Source organism: Miscanthus floridulus, chromosome 16 (genome assembly GCF_019320115.1).
Source record: "Miscanthus floridulus cultivar M001 chromosome 16, ASM1932011v1, whole genome shotgun sequence".
Classification (NCBI taxonomy): Eukaryota; Viridiplantae; Streptophyta; class Magnoliopsida; order Poales; family Poaceae; genus Miscanthus; species Miscanthus floridulus.
This window is the reverse complement of record NC_089595.1, coordinates 33,235,933-33,250,082: the sequence shown is the minus strand read 5'-3', so window position 1 is coordinate 33,250,082 and position 14,150 is coordinate 33,235,933.

The window sequence follows — 14,150 nt, the reverse complement described above, 5'->3', positions numbered from 1 at the left end:
TGGGTGTGGTGCACATTTGTCAAGCACTAGGTTGCTCAGGGACAGCCCAACGATCAAGTGGAAGAATCCCCGTTCATAAAGATTTTGAATTAGAAGTGAAAGGAGGGGTTGATCAAGCATCGGACCGTGCTGTGGCATGGTCGTCGGACCAATGGACATGGGCCCGACGCCTACGTGGCGCTTCCTGGACGTATCTCAAGCAGGCTGGACCATTGGACCCTAGAAATCGACGCCGTCAGACAGGTCGAGCACACTGTTCACATGAGGGCTGGCTTTAGGAACCGTCGAACCACGGTGAACAGGGAGGCGTCGGACCAGCTGGTGCCTGGGTTCGACGGTGTCCGGAATCTACACCGAGAGGTTTTTGGCGCGTTAGATTGGGCCCACGGTAGGGTGCTCCAACGAGGACTAGTGGAGAGTGGTGACTCTCCGATACCTCAGAAAAGCATCACCGCGTTCCTCTCCCTCTCTTTACTTTGAGCATTTATATTTGAGCAATTCAATTCATGTCTTTACATTCTTAGAATGGCCATGCTAGTGTAGGATTAGAACCTAGGGTGCAAAACTTTTGTGCGGTAGAACAATAGAAACATTTTTAGGCACAAGGGGGTGAAATGGGCTAAGTGTAGGACTTAATTATTGCAAGAAATTTAGAATTAGCCCACAATTCACCCCCTTCTTGGGCATCTTGATTCTTTCACATATATCACAAAAGAAAAAGAATAATAGCCACAAATCAATGTTTTGATTATTTGTTGTTGTTGCCGTTGATAATGCAATGATAATAAGAGCCATGTGTGACCCATCCTATCCGAAGAGCACACACATAGCTGCTCTCAATCAGGCCATGCCTTGCCAGCAGAGGACTTAGTTTTCACTGGTCTTGATTGACTGCTTGTTCTACTCAATCAGTACCAAATTGAGGTGATTGCAAATTTTTCTTATGCTTTTATGGCATGTCTAGAATGTTCGAAATAGTGCCCTACGTGTTGGCTAGAAGATTTCCATTGAAGGCTCTGTTTTTTCCTAACATGATATATGTGTTCTCTTTTGCAAATCCACCTATGTTTGTAATAGATCCGCCCGAGATCTCGCATCCTCCACCATCGAGCTCGCATCGAGTCCATTCAAGAATGCATGCCTCGTCCATTGTTTCCTCCACGCCACGCAGGAGCTTGCGTGGCCCATCGAAGGGAACCAACTCCATGCACCAGGAACCGACCTTGAAGAGGCCGAGGCTTCCCTATTGTGGGCCAATATAGGGTGGGCCAATATAGGGAGCACGGATGTTAGTGGGCTAGCTAGCATCAACAAAGGTGGTTCACTTAAGTGCTTTGCCTCTAGAAATAGACCCCATTTTCAGATGTGACCTCTTAATCGGCCCCCACCACTATGGATTGATTTTATGAGGCAGGAATTAATTGAGTCTCTCTAGAAACCTCTGAAAACCACAAGGTATTTTAGGAGACTCGAGCTTTTTTTGTCAGCTTCTGAATATATAAAGAGGTTGTTTACTGAAACCATTTTTATAGTGGTGACTAGTATTTCAAGCATCATTCTAGACTTGAATAGCACTAGAATTGTGATGTACATGTCTAAGTTGTTTCTCATCCCACGAAATTTTGGCATCATAGCAAATACTTATGATTCCATTTCTAATAGTAAAAGATGATGAAGGGCGTGTTAAAGTGGCTTGCCATGTTGTCGAACCCCTTACACACCTTCTAGACTTATGTAAATGGTGTTGTTGATGGACTAGACGATGTGTCTAATTAGGAAAGTTTGGATGGCACTGTGCCACCTTGGAACCTATAGCTACAGCTATAAAATGAGTGTTGATATAAATTAATGCACATAGAATAATCCGCAAGCGCACGGATAATATACTAATGTAGTACTTCACCGGAAGTACCCAGTTTTATATCAAACTCGAGGAAACATGTGTGAGAATAACCAAATCTAACTTAACCCAACTTCACAATCAAGGCTAGATAATAGGAGCGTAGAGGAGACTGCTAAAGTCTTCTAGTTCTAACTTTGGTAAACTTTGTCTTCTATTATTCAATTCTGGGGATATTACTAGAGAAAACACAGGCATAGTATGTTTCCTATAGTAACAAAGTCATGTTAGGCCTACTAACGGGAGGTGGACTACAAAGGATTCAACGAGGCTATAAGAGTCACCCTCGCGAGCTACCACCAATCCAGAAAATAGGGTACATCCACGAGAAACCAAGTCTAAGCACCATGCTTACACTATGAATACTACTTTAACCCAGGAGCTACAAGGATTAAAGTACTCAAAAGAGAGTCACAAACCTAAAGAACAATATGAATAAGATGCTTACTTGAATTAGAAGTCGATTACCAGAAAAATCTCAGAAGCAAGCTCAAGAAGAACTTGATTTCACCAGGGTACAAGCCATAGAGAGAGCACCGACAGGCCGAGACTCCTCCAAACTCTTCCCTCTTACTCTATCTCACTATCTCTAATACAAGACTAGATCCTATTGACTAATTTTCTCTTGATTGCTAGCTCTAATCCTGGTGGACATATGAATTAGGGTTTTTGGCTTCTTAGCTCTCAGGATCAAATGCTAACATATGCCCTAGAAGGGGATGCAGGCTGGTATATATAGGCTGGAGCATCAATCCTGAGCCCTCGGATCAAACCGACTTGAATAAACGACAGAGATGCAATCCTTAAGGCGGTGGAGAACCGACATAGCAATAGGAGGCTAACATGGGGGGCCCAAAGGCCAGCCGACCTACAGGTGGGGCCGACCGGCCCCACATGTCAGGGGCATATGCTCTGCTTTGGTGGAGAGCCTTCTAGAGTCTTCTAGAGTCTTCCCACGCTGTTTACGTGGCGGAATTCCATAATTTCCTTTGATGAATAGGTCCTCCTTGGCGGTTTTCTGATTAAATCCTGCTGAAAACACAGATTCACCAAAACTCATGGAATTTGTAAGTTTAAACCCCTAAGTCTACATTGGTGATCCTTTTTAGCCATTTATAGAAGTTATATTGATGGTTTATGATGCATGTTAACTACCGTCAACAAGCTCCCCCAAACTTAGGCTTTTACTCGTCCTCGATAAAAGGATGGATTACTTAAGACATAACCTTAGGACAAGACATCAACATAAAAACCATTCTCAGTCATGCATGCTCTGTAGGATTCAAGTGCCCACCATGAAACTTTGGGCGGTTGAAGAATGGAACAACTTTAAATAGATCACCATCTTCCTTCAGTCAAGTCAATTAGAGAAACATTTTAAGAATTTTGAAAACAAAAACATAGCTTACCTTCTCCTTTTGTAGTACTCTCAAATCTCTCTGTATATATGGTATTTTTGGATCCTCACCAATGCATTGATGACTTTGCCTTCTTTTTTCCTACTTCTAAAAGCTCATGTAGAGCTCAGGTAGGGATGAATATGAAAACATACATGTATTGCATATATTGTAAAGTCAAAACAAGGATCTAAGGAGAAAGATGTCATACTCTTAGATCAATATGTGCATGTGTGTGGATATGTATATGGTGGCTAACCTAATTCTACTATGCTCCTTAAAACATATATCTCTTATTTGAAACTTGAAAACTTTTGCAAGAAAACATAGGCTATCTTATTCATCTCTCTTTTCTTTTTTTTCTTTCTTCTTTTTTTAGGCGGGCATCTGAGTACCCATTGTTTTCAATATCTTGGACACTTGTCCATTTTTTCCAATACCATTTTTTTCTAAATAACTTTTGCATAGCCCATGCCTCTCTTTCTGCAATTGAAACTTTTCAAGAGAGACATTTATAATAACTTGGAGCATTTATCCTATCAAGCATATTTTTGTGTCTATTCCCAGTGTAGGAGTAGAACATTTTTAGGTTGATGAAAAACATGTTTTTGTGTACCCCCAGTATAGGAGCAGCAGATATATGTGGAGTGTACGTGATCTTGATCTTGAGAGCATGATAAGTTTCTCAACAAGGGTCACAAGGTTTGACCAAACTCAATACAATGACAAGTAACATATGTAGAAGTTTTCCTGGTCTATCATATCATGTGTGGCTCTGGTGGGACATTGCTTACCACAAAGAAGAGGTGCAGCTATTCTTTTTACCTTTTGAAATAAAATTCTCCAATAACAAGACATCAAGAATCAAGTTCTCATTATTCTACTATATCTCATTCCACAACAACTTAAGTAGCATGGGGTCCCTAATAATAAGTTCCCAATAGTAGCAAGACTTTTAAGAAAAGTGTTATGTGAGTCCATCTTTTAGTCATGACTAAAATAATCTTTCCTCAAGTTTTAAAGTTATTTATCAAAGGATTTTCAATTTGGTTCGAAACGGAAAGCGAAACATGTGAAAATAGAACATATTGGGCTCAAACCTAATCGATGACAAAACTCAGGGCGAGACAGCATAGTGATGGGCCAGCCGGCCAATAAAGGAGGCTAGGTGGCCTGCTCTAGGGGCTGCTCGAGGCCCGCTTCATAGGATGTGGTCCTTTGCTCATTACTTTCCGAATTTCATGATTTTTGTGATCGAATTCCGTCTTGTTGTCACGGTGTGTCTCCCCCCACACTTGTTTTCCTGCATACCTTTATGCACAATATGTGGAGACAAAATACATATCCAAAAGAAATAGAGAGTAGATAATAATAATAAGAAGGCTCCATTAATATATAAGGCACTTTATTACACAAGCACAAACTAAACACAAATTTTTGACTACCTAGCACAAACTTCAATATTCTAATGATCTAAGCTAACTGAGTAACCTAAACATACTATTTTTAAACACATGACCTAATCACTCGTGCCTTATTATTAACTACCTAATTCTTACTTCTTCATCTTAGCAACAAAATGATTCAAAGCATTTAGATCATGTTGTAGGCTCTTGCGATAGACGTGTTCTTCATCGATCCTTTACTCTAGGGTATAGATAACATCGGAGAGATCTTCAATCTTCTTCTCTAAGAGAGCAATAGACATCCTTGGATGCTTCTCAGCCTCTGTGATAGGTGGTGATGGCGCCTTCCTCTTCTTCTCCTTTAGAGGAACAACCTTGATCTGATCCGGCATAGCACGAACTCCATCGATGATGGTACGAGGGGTGACCAAGTTGTATTTTGCACATGTAACATCTCCAAATTTGTTTGTCTTCACTTTGGTTAGCACCTCGTGTCCCTTCGGACAAAGGAGGTTGATCTCCTTCATCACCTTAATCAGCTTCTAGACATCTATACGAGGCTCTTGTTGGCGTGGCTTGTCTTCAAGAAGTGGACGTGGCGGTGGCAGAACAAGGACCGGACGACGGATGGCATGAGCGAAGTAAGACTGGCTTGAGCAAATAAGGGTAACTTCTGTAGCAACAACAGTCAGCACAAGCGTGTCGGGCTTCTTGCTAGGATCAAAACCATAGGGGACGATTTCTTTGTTGGCCATGGGAACTAGAGAGGAGGAGAGCTTTGCTGCTGTTGGAGAGAGAAGGCTTTGATGGGATGGCTATGGAGGTAGGCAGAGGCTCACTTATATAGGGGGGAACAACTTGCAGCAGGGATCAAGATCTATCCATATGAGGTCTCGTAACGAGGAAAAACCAAATGCGTTGAAAAATTGTGGGATTGCGAAGAGGAAAGATCTAGAAGACTCGAGAGAATTGACCGGGTGCGAGGCGGCTGACAAGTGGGCCGACCGGTCTATAGGTGGGGTCGACCCACCCCACATGTCAGGGTCTCAGGGTCATCTTCTATGCTATGACTTCTATCGCTTATCTAACCTTGAAAAGTATATTTTTGCATTACAAAATGTAAGGAGGATGGCAGTGGTGTAAATCTATTGTAAAATAAGGAAATCTACCTCATCCAAATCCTCAGGTGGTTTTTTAGGTTCTAGAAAGATCTTGAGACGGTGAACATTTATCTTGAATAATGTACCTTCGTCATTTTGAAGTGTTACCGCTCCATGCGATGAAGTGCTTATCACCTTGAATGGTCCTTCCCATTTGCTCTGAAGTTTTCCGTACTCGAATAATTTAACCCTAGAATTAAAAAGTAATACCTTATCTCCAAGGGTGAACTCCTTCTTCTTGATCCTCTTGTCATGTCATCTTTTGGTCCTTTCCTTGTATATCTTGGTGTTGTGATATGCTTTTTCACGCCATTCATCAAGTTCAGAGAGTTACATCTTCCTCTTAATTCCTATGGCTTCAAAGTCCATGTTCCATCGCTTGATGGCCTAGTGAGCCTTGAATTCTAGCTCAATAGGTAGATGATAGGTCTTCCCGTAGACCAATTGATATGGTGACATTACAAGTGGTGTTTTATAGGCCGTTCTATAAGCCCATAGTGCATCGGGTAGTCTATCTTTCCATGTAGTTCCCATCTCATTGATCATCTTTTGTAGAATGTTCTTGATTTGTTTATTTGATGTTTCTGCTTAGCCACTTGTCTGAGGGTGATATGGAGTAGTGACATTGTGATGGATCCCATGCTTTAACAAGTAGTTGTGAAAGTTCTTATCAGTAAAGTGAGTGTCTCCATCACTAATCACTATCCTTGGAACTCTGAATCTTGGAAATATTGTTTCTTCAAACATTTTCTTGAAGTTCTTTACATTAGCAGCTTTGCATGGCAAGGCTTCAATCCACTTGGAGACATAGTCAACCATCACCAAGATGTATTCATAGTTATTTGACTTCGAAAAAGGTCCCATGTAGTCGATTCCCCAAACATCAAAGAGCTCAATCTGAAGGTTGTGGTGGGTGGCATGGCATCTCTTGAATTGATATTCCCGTGCCTCTAACATGCTCCACACCTTTGGATGAATTCCTTCATGTCTTCATACATGGTTGGCCAAAAGAATCTACTTTGCTAGATCTTTGAATGAGTGCAGAATGCACCATAATGTCCTCCATATGGTGATGAGTAGCATCGTTCGATGATCTTGATGCCTTCTTCCACCGGTACACACCTTCTGAGCAGGCAGTCAGAGCAGACTCTGAAGAGGTATGGTGCATCCCATATGTGGAGACGACTTTCATAGATAAGCTTTCTTTTATTCTCCCCTAGTGGTACATAACCTACAACCATAAAGATAACAATATTTGCGTACCAGGTGTCGGATTTTGTGACCTTGAAGAGCATGTCGTCCCACAGTGAATCATTGATGGGCAGTTCCTACGAATTCTTAAACTGTATTTTGGACAAGTGATCGGCAACAGAATTTTCAACTCCCTTTTTATCTTTTATTTCTAAGTCAAATTCTTGGAGTAACAAAATCCATCTTATTAATCTAGGTTTAGCATCTTTCTTAGTGATCAGATATTTCAAAGCAGCATGATCCGTATAAATAATAACCTTAGCTCCTACTAAGTAAGATCTAAACTTATCAATAGCAAAAACAATAGCCAGGAGTTCTTTTTCAGTTATTGCATAATTAAATTGAGGTCCTGTCAAAGTTTTGCTAGCATAAGCAATTGCATGATGCTTTTTATCTTTAGTTTGTCCCAAAACTACCCCCACAGCATAATCACTAGCATCACATATAATTTCAAAAGGTAGAGACCAATCAGGGGGTTGAATGATTGGTGCAGAGATGAGTCCTTTCTTAAGAATGTTAAAAGATTTCAAACATGCATCATCAAATTCAAAGGGAACATCCTTAGCCAAAAGATTTGTAAGTGGTCTAGCAATATGTGAAAAATCATTTATACAGCGGCAATAAAAACCAGCATGACCAAGGAAACTACAGATTCCTCTTATATTTATAGGAGGAGGTAACTATTGAATTACTTCAATTTTAGCTCTATCTACCTCAATCCCTCATTCGGATACCAAATGTACAAGCACTATTCCTTCTCTAACCATGAAATGACATTTTTCTCAATTAAGGACTAAGTGCTTTTCTTCACATCTTTGCAAAACCTTGTCTAAATTTTCAAGACAATCATCAAAAGTTTTTCCATAAACAGAAAAGTCATCCATGAAAACTTCCATGATTTCTTCAACCATGTCAGAAAATATAGACATCATGCATCTTTGAAAAGAAGCTGGAGCATTATATAATCCAAAAGACATTCTATGATAAGCATAGGTTCCATATGGACATGTAAAGGTGGTTTTGCTTTGGTCATCTGGATGGATCAAAATCGGATGATAACCGGAATACCCATCAAGGAAACAGAAGAAAGAGTGATTCACCAGTCGCTCCAACATTTCATTAATGAAGGGCAACGGAAAGTGATTTCTTTGTTGCCTTGTTAAGTTTTCGGTAATCTATGCACATCCACCATCCAGAGACGGTTCTTTAGGGGATTAATTCATTCTTTTCATTTTAAACAACAGTCATGCCTCCCTTTTAGGCACAACTTGAACAGGGCTAACCCACTCACTATGCGGCACAGGATAGATGATTTCGACATGGAAGAGTTTCAAAACCTCTTTCTTAACAACCTCTCTCATCACATTGTTAAGCCTACATTGGGGCTCCCTAGAAGGTATAGAGTTAGGATCTGTAGGGATGCGATGAGTGCAAAGAGTAGGGCTAATTCCCTTAAGGTCTTGGAGCGAGTAGCCAAAAGCAGAATGATGCTTTTCTAAGACAGTTATCAAGCATAGGGATTCTTTCTGAAAAAGTTTATCACTTATGATCATAGGAGAATCCTGATCATTATTAAGAAAAGCATATCTAAGATCAGAAGGTAGGGGTTTAAGCTCAATGGTGGGCTTATGTGGTTCCAGTAATTCATCTAGAGGTTTAGACTCTGTAGGATTTTCCTCTTCTTCCTCGATGAAGAACTGAGCATCATCCTCAAGGTTGGGTTCAATCAAATTATCAAGAGATGCAACCTTAACCTCTTCCATTGGGTCTTCCTTGGGAATTGGCTCACTCTCAGCATTTAGAGAATGAGTAATGGGTATAGAAAGCTTAAAAGTTTTTCCCAAGTCTTATATTCAACTTCCTCGTTTGTCCTTCTTGGATAAGTCTTTCAATTGGTTGTCCTATCAATAGGTCAAACTCCATAATATCAAAGATATAGAATCTCAAATGAACTTTGGTTCCTTTTACCTAGATAGGGAGGACATACAAAATTCCCAAACTTGGGAGAATGTGTCCTGAAAGACTTTTCAATAACTTTGTTGTTGGGGTCAATGGCATTTGTTTCAATAAATCATGAGTAAAAGATGCAAACATGATATTAACACCCACAATAGGATTGTAAAGAGCATCAAAAGGAGCTTTATTAATTTGGCAACGAATGGATATAGAAGGTGAATCTAAATGAATCACATCAGAGGAAAGCTCTGATTCTTCTAACCATTCATTGCTTATAATAGACACTAGCTCTTTTGTAGTCTTTTTAAGAAAAGCTTCCTCCAAAGGGTCTAAAGGTTCTTCATTGGATGATAATTTCCTAGACTTCTGGGTCTCCTCATGGTATGATAATTCGAGGTATTTCCATATTCATCAAAAAGTTCATCCTTGAATTCAAGCATGAAGTCTAAAACTGGAGTTTCCTACTTTTCCGGTGGTTCAGGATTTAGGATAGCTGAAGTTGGTGATGGGTCTGGTAAAGATTCGGGTTCAGCTATCTAGGATTCTTCCTCTTATGGCTTCTCTTCTACTTCTTTGGGTATGTTCTCTAAGATTTTCGTAAGAATGCTTCTCCCCGCATTGGCGGAGACATGCAAGAAAGAGCCTCCTGAGGCCGTATTAAGAAGCTTCAAGGTTTTCCTATCAAGACCTATATAGAAGTGTTGAAGAAGAATAGGGTCTTGAATGGCAAGGTTAGGGCCAGTATTAATGAGAGTATTAAAGCATTCCCAAGCCATGCCTAGAGATTTTTTTTTTGTTTAAAAGATAAAACCTCTGAACAAAGTCTAACTACCCTAGAGATGGGAAAGAATTGCAAGCAAAAGCTAGAACACAGGGCTTCCCAATCTCCTTGTCTACTCCCTATGGTGAGATTGTACCAACGTTTAGCTTTTCTCGTTAAAGAGAAAGGAAAAAGCTTCCATCATAAGGTTTCATCTAACATGCCTGCAATGCGTAGGCATGCACAGGTCTGCTCAAACTCATTTAGGTGAGAATAGGGGTTTTCATCATCTTCGCCTGAAAAGGATTGATCCTGAACCATGTTGATTAAACACGAGCGTAGCTCATAGCCAGGTCTTAGGATAGGCTTTGAAGACTCTTTTAGCTATAGGCTTGCGCTCGTGGGTGCACCATATTGGTAGATAGGGGTGGATTCAAGATCCATGGTAAAAGAAAAGAACAAAAGGATAAAGGATAAAAGAATAATGATACAAGGATAAGCTAGGTTTGAAGTTAACTCAGCAACCGTTTCCCAAGCAATGGCGCCAGAAATGCTTGTTGGTATAAATTAATGCACACAGAATAACCTGCAAGCGCACAGATAATATATCGATGTAGCACTTCACCAGGAGTACCTAGTTTTATATCAAACTCGAGGAAACGTGTGTGAGAATAACCAAATCTAACTTAACCCAACTTCACAATCAACGCTAGATAATAGGAGCGTAGAGGAGACTGCTAGAGTCTTCTAGTTCTAACTTCGGTAAGCTTTGTCTTCTATTGTTCAATTCTCGGGATATTACTAGAGAAAACATAGGCATAGTATATTTCCTATAGCAACAAAGTCCTGTTAGGCCTACTAATGGGAGGTGGACTACAAAGGATTCAATGAGGCTATAAGAGTCACCCTCACGAGCTACCACCGATCCAGAAAATAGGGTACATCCACGAGTAATCGAGTCTAAGCACCACACTTACACTATGAATACTACTTTAACCCAGGAGCTACAAGGATTAAAGTACTCAAAAGATAGTCAAAAACTTGAAGAACAATATGAACAAGATGCTTACTTGAATTAGAAGTCGATTACTAGAAAAATCTCAGAAGCAAGCTCAAGAAGAACTTGATTCCACCAGGGTACAAGCCGTAGAGAGCACACCAACAAGCCAGAACTCCTCCAAACTCTTCCCTCTCACTCTATCTCACTATCTCTAATACAAGACTAGATCCTATTGAGGACTAATCTTCTCTTGATTGCTAGCCCTGATCCTAGTGGACATATGAATTAGAGTTTCTGGCTTCTCAGCTCTTAGGATCAAATGCCAACATATGACCTAGAGGGGGATGCAGGCTGGTATATATAGGCCAGAGCATGAATCCTGAGCCGTTGGATCAAACCGACTTGAATAAACGGCGGAGATGTAATCCTTAAGGCAGTGGAGAATTGACATAGCAATAGGAGGCTGACATGGGGGGCCCATAGGCCGGCCATCCTATAGGTGGGGCCGATCGGTCCCACATGTCAGGGGCACGGGCTCCGCTTCGGTGGAGAGCCTCCTGAAATCTTCTACAGTCTTCCTACGCTGTTTACGCGGTGGAATTCTATAATTTCGTTTGACGAATAGGTCCTCCTTGGTGGTTTTCTGATTAAATCCTGCTGAAAACATAGATTCACCAAAACTCATGGAATTTGTCAGTTTAAACTCCTAAGTCTACATTGGTGATCCTTTTTAGCCATTTATACAAGTTATATTGATGGTTTATGATGAATGTTAACTACCGTCAATAATGGGCCATACATATTTTAACGCAGAATAAATGGGACCAACATATTTTCTCACACTTGTTCACACTATATAGTTGAACATAAATAATGGCATGTCAGGTTTGACATTCCTTACAAATTAATAATGGGATGAAGGCACAAATGTAAAACCAACATAAAATGAGTACAACAGATTTAACCAAATTGTTAGCTGGTCAAACTCGTACCCAAGGCCTAGAATCAATGGCTTTGGCCCTTGTGTTGTAGTTTGTTTTCTATCCTTGAGGGGCCGCATGAGTTCACCCACACCATTGCATCCTTGCACATTATCTCCTCCCATCAATTTAATCCAGCATTGCAACCTTGCTTAACATCACGAACCATGTCCTCCAACACACAAATCATTGTGCAAGCACTATGTGTTGTAGCTCCAAAACCCAATACCTCTTAGCCTCTCGTTGATGGACCAAAAGACGTGCCTACCTTGGAGAATTCAAAGGGCACTATGCCACTGCAAAGTCTACGGCCACATCGAGAGAAAGCTAGACATTTGAGCATCTTCTCATTGAAGCTGACGGATGAAGAGATCGCACAAGACATCTTTGCCATGACCAGTGAGCTCCCACATGGACACCCCACTACTACAGCATTCTTTTTGCAGGCGGGCAAAATCAGTTTTTCCATGCAGGCAAACGATTCGCCTCGTATCAAACAATTGCGTTAATGGTTTTTAACGGAGGTGTTCACTTTCAACTGCCTCTGGAAATAATGTTTCTAGCCGTGTGAATTACAACGCCGACCAGCAGAAATCAAAAGAAAATAAAAATAAAAGCACCAAGTTGTGAGCCAGGTCCAACTCCTAGAACAGCCATTGCCAGGGCTCCTCCGCCCACGCATCGACCGCCACCATCTGTGCTGGTTCCGGTCGGCCTAGATGCTCCCATCGCCTGGATCTGCTGGCTTCAGAGTCCCGCCGCCCTCCACACCTGCAGATCTGCAAAGAGTGAGAGGGAAGCATGAGAGAGATGAAGAGGGGAAGAGAGAGGGATATGGAGAGAGTTGTACCTGTCGAATCTGTGGGCGGCCGGCTGCCTCCTCGTCGGATCTGTGCGCGACCGGCCTTCTCCTCACTGGATCTATTCACCACCGGCCTTCTCCTTGCTGGATGTGTGCGCAGCCAGCCTCCTCCTCTCTAGATCTATGCACAGATGGCCTCCTCCATGCCAGAGAGGGAGGCGCACCAGTCTCCTCCACACTGGACAGGAGGCGTGTGTGGAGAGGGAGGTGCACATAGACAGAGAGGGAGAGGGAGTGCGAGTGACGATGTGCTGAGAGTAGAGAACAGGGAGCATCGAGAGAGGGAGTGCACGTGGAGAGGGAGAGGGAGTGCACGTAGAGAAGCACTTCTCTTTTGCGGTGGCTGGGTGGTGAGAGAGGGGGAGAGGTGGTGAGAAGGGGGTTTCCCTTTTTATACTTAGGGTTTGGAGTGGGCTGATGAGTGGGCCTCGGGAAAAGCTGCAGAGGACACTAATGCAAACAAAACATGATATATGATAAGTATGTGTGCTTTTCATGGACCATCTTTCAGTCAATAAATTATTTATCTGTTAATTAGCATGTGTTTTTGTTAATTGGTGTTGCTATATTTATCTACTTTTTTCCTATATTATAGACTCAAACTCTTATTTAAAACAGTACTACATCTGGCCCCATCCAAATCTGGACTGCCACTCAAGGTATGAAGGAAGAGATAGAGGACCTAGCCATGGTGAACGAATTAAGGGAGAGAGAGATTATGGGCTCACATATGTGTGCGTTCAATCTGGCCAAGAGCCTACCTCCCCCCAACGTCAGCCTTGCGCCGCGCAAGAGCACGCACCGAATCCAGCCGAGAGCTTGCCTCCTCTACCATCTGCCTCGCACAATGCGTGAGATGTGCTGCCCACCAAAGGGGATGGCATCCATGCACTGTGACCAGATCTAGAAGTGGTTGGGGACGCCCTCGCTCCGCGAAGGAGTCAACACAACATTCGTGGGCTCGCGATCTGGCATCCAAATCTCAGTTGTGGTGCTAGTCCTAAACAGGCCAGGATGGTGGATCTAGAAGATGAAGCAGCATAGGTGTAGAGGGGAGACCGAGGGAGGGGATGATGGTGTAGGGGAGACGAGGGGATGAGGCGTAGCGGCGGCGGTAAGGATGGCAGCGGATCGGGTTTGGTGCAGATATCCGCGGATTTTGGGTCCACGGGTTTAGGTTTCGGGGCCTAATTTTCGCCTACGGTTTTGCAGGTTCGGATACCCGAAATACTATGGGTTTGGTGCGGATCTTTATTTCCACCTGTGAATATTCATTGGTCCCCCGAAAAATTCGGCCCACTAGCAGCCCAACTAGCTACCCTAGGTATATAACCTGAGATCCTTGATCCCTCAACAGCCCTCCTCACCCGGTCAGCCCCCAGGCGCCGCACGCTCGCAGCCCCGCACCCTCACCCGCACGCTGCAATCAGGGGCTCAGGGCGACGCTCCGGCATTGGAGACACCCCAGGCGCCGTACG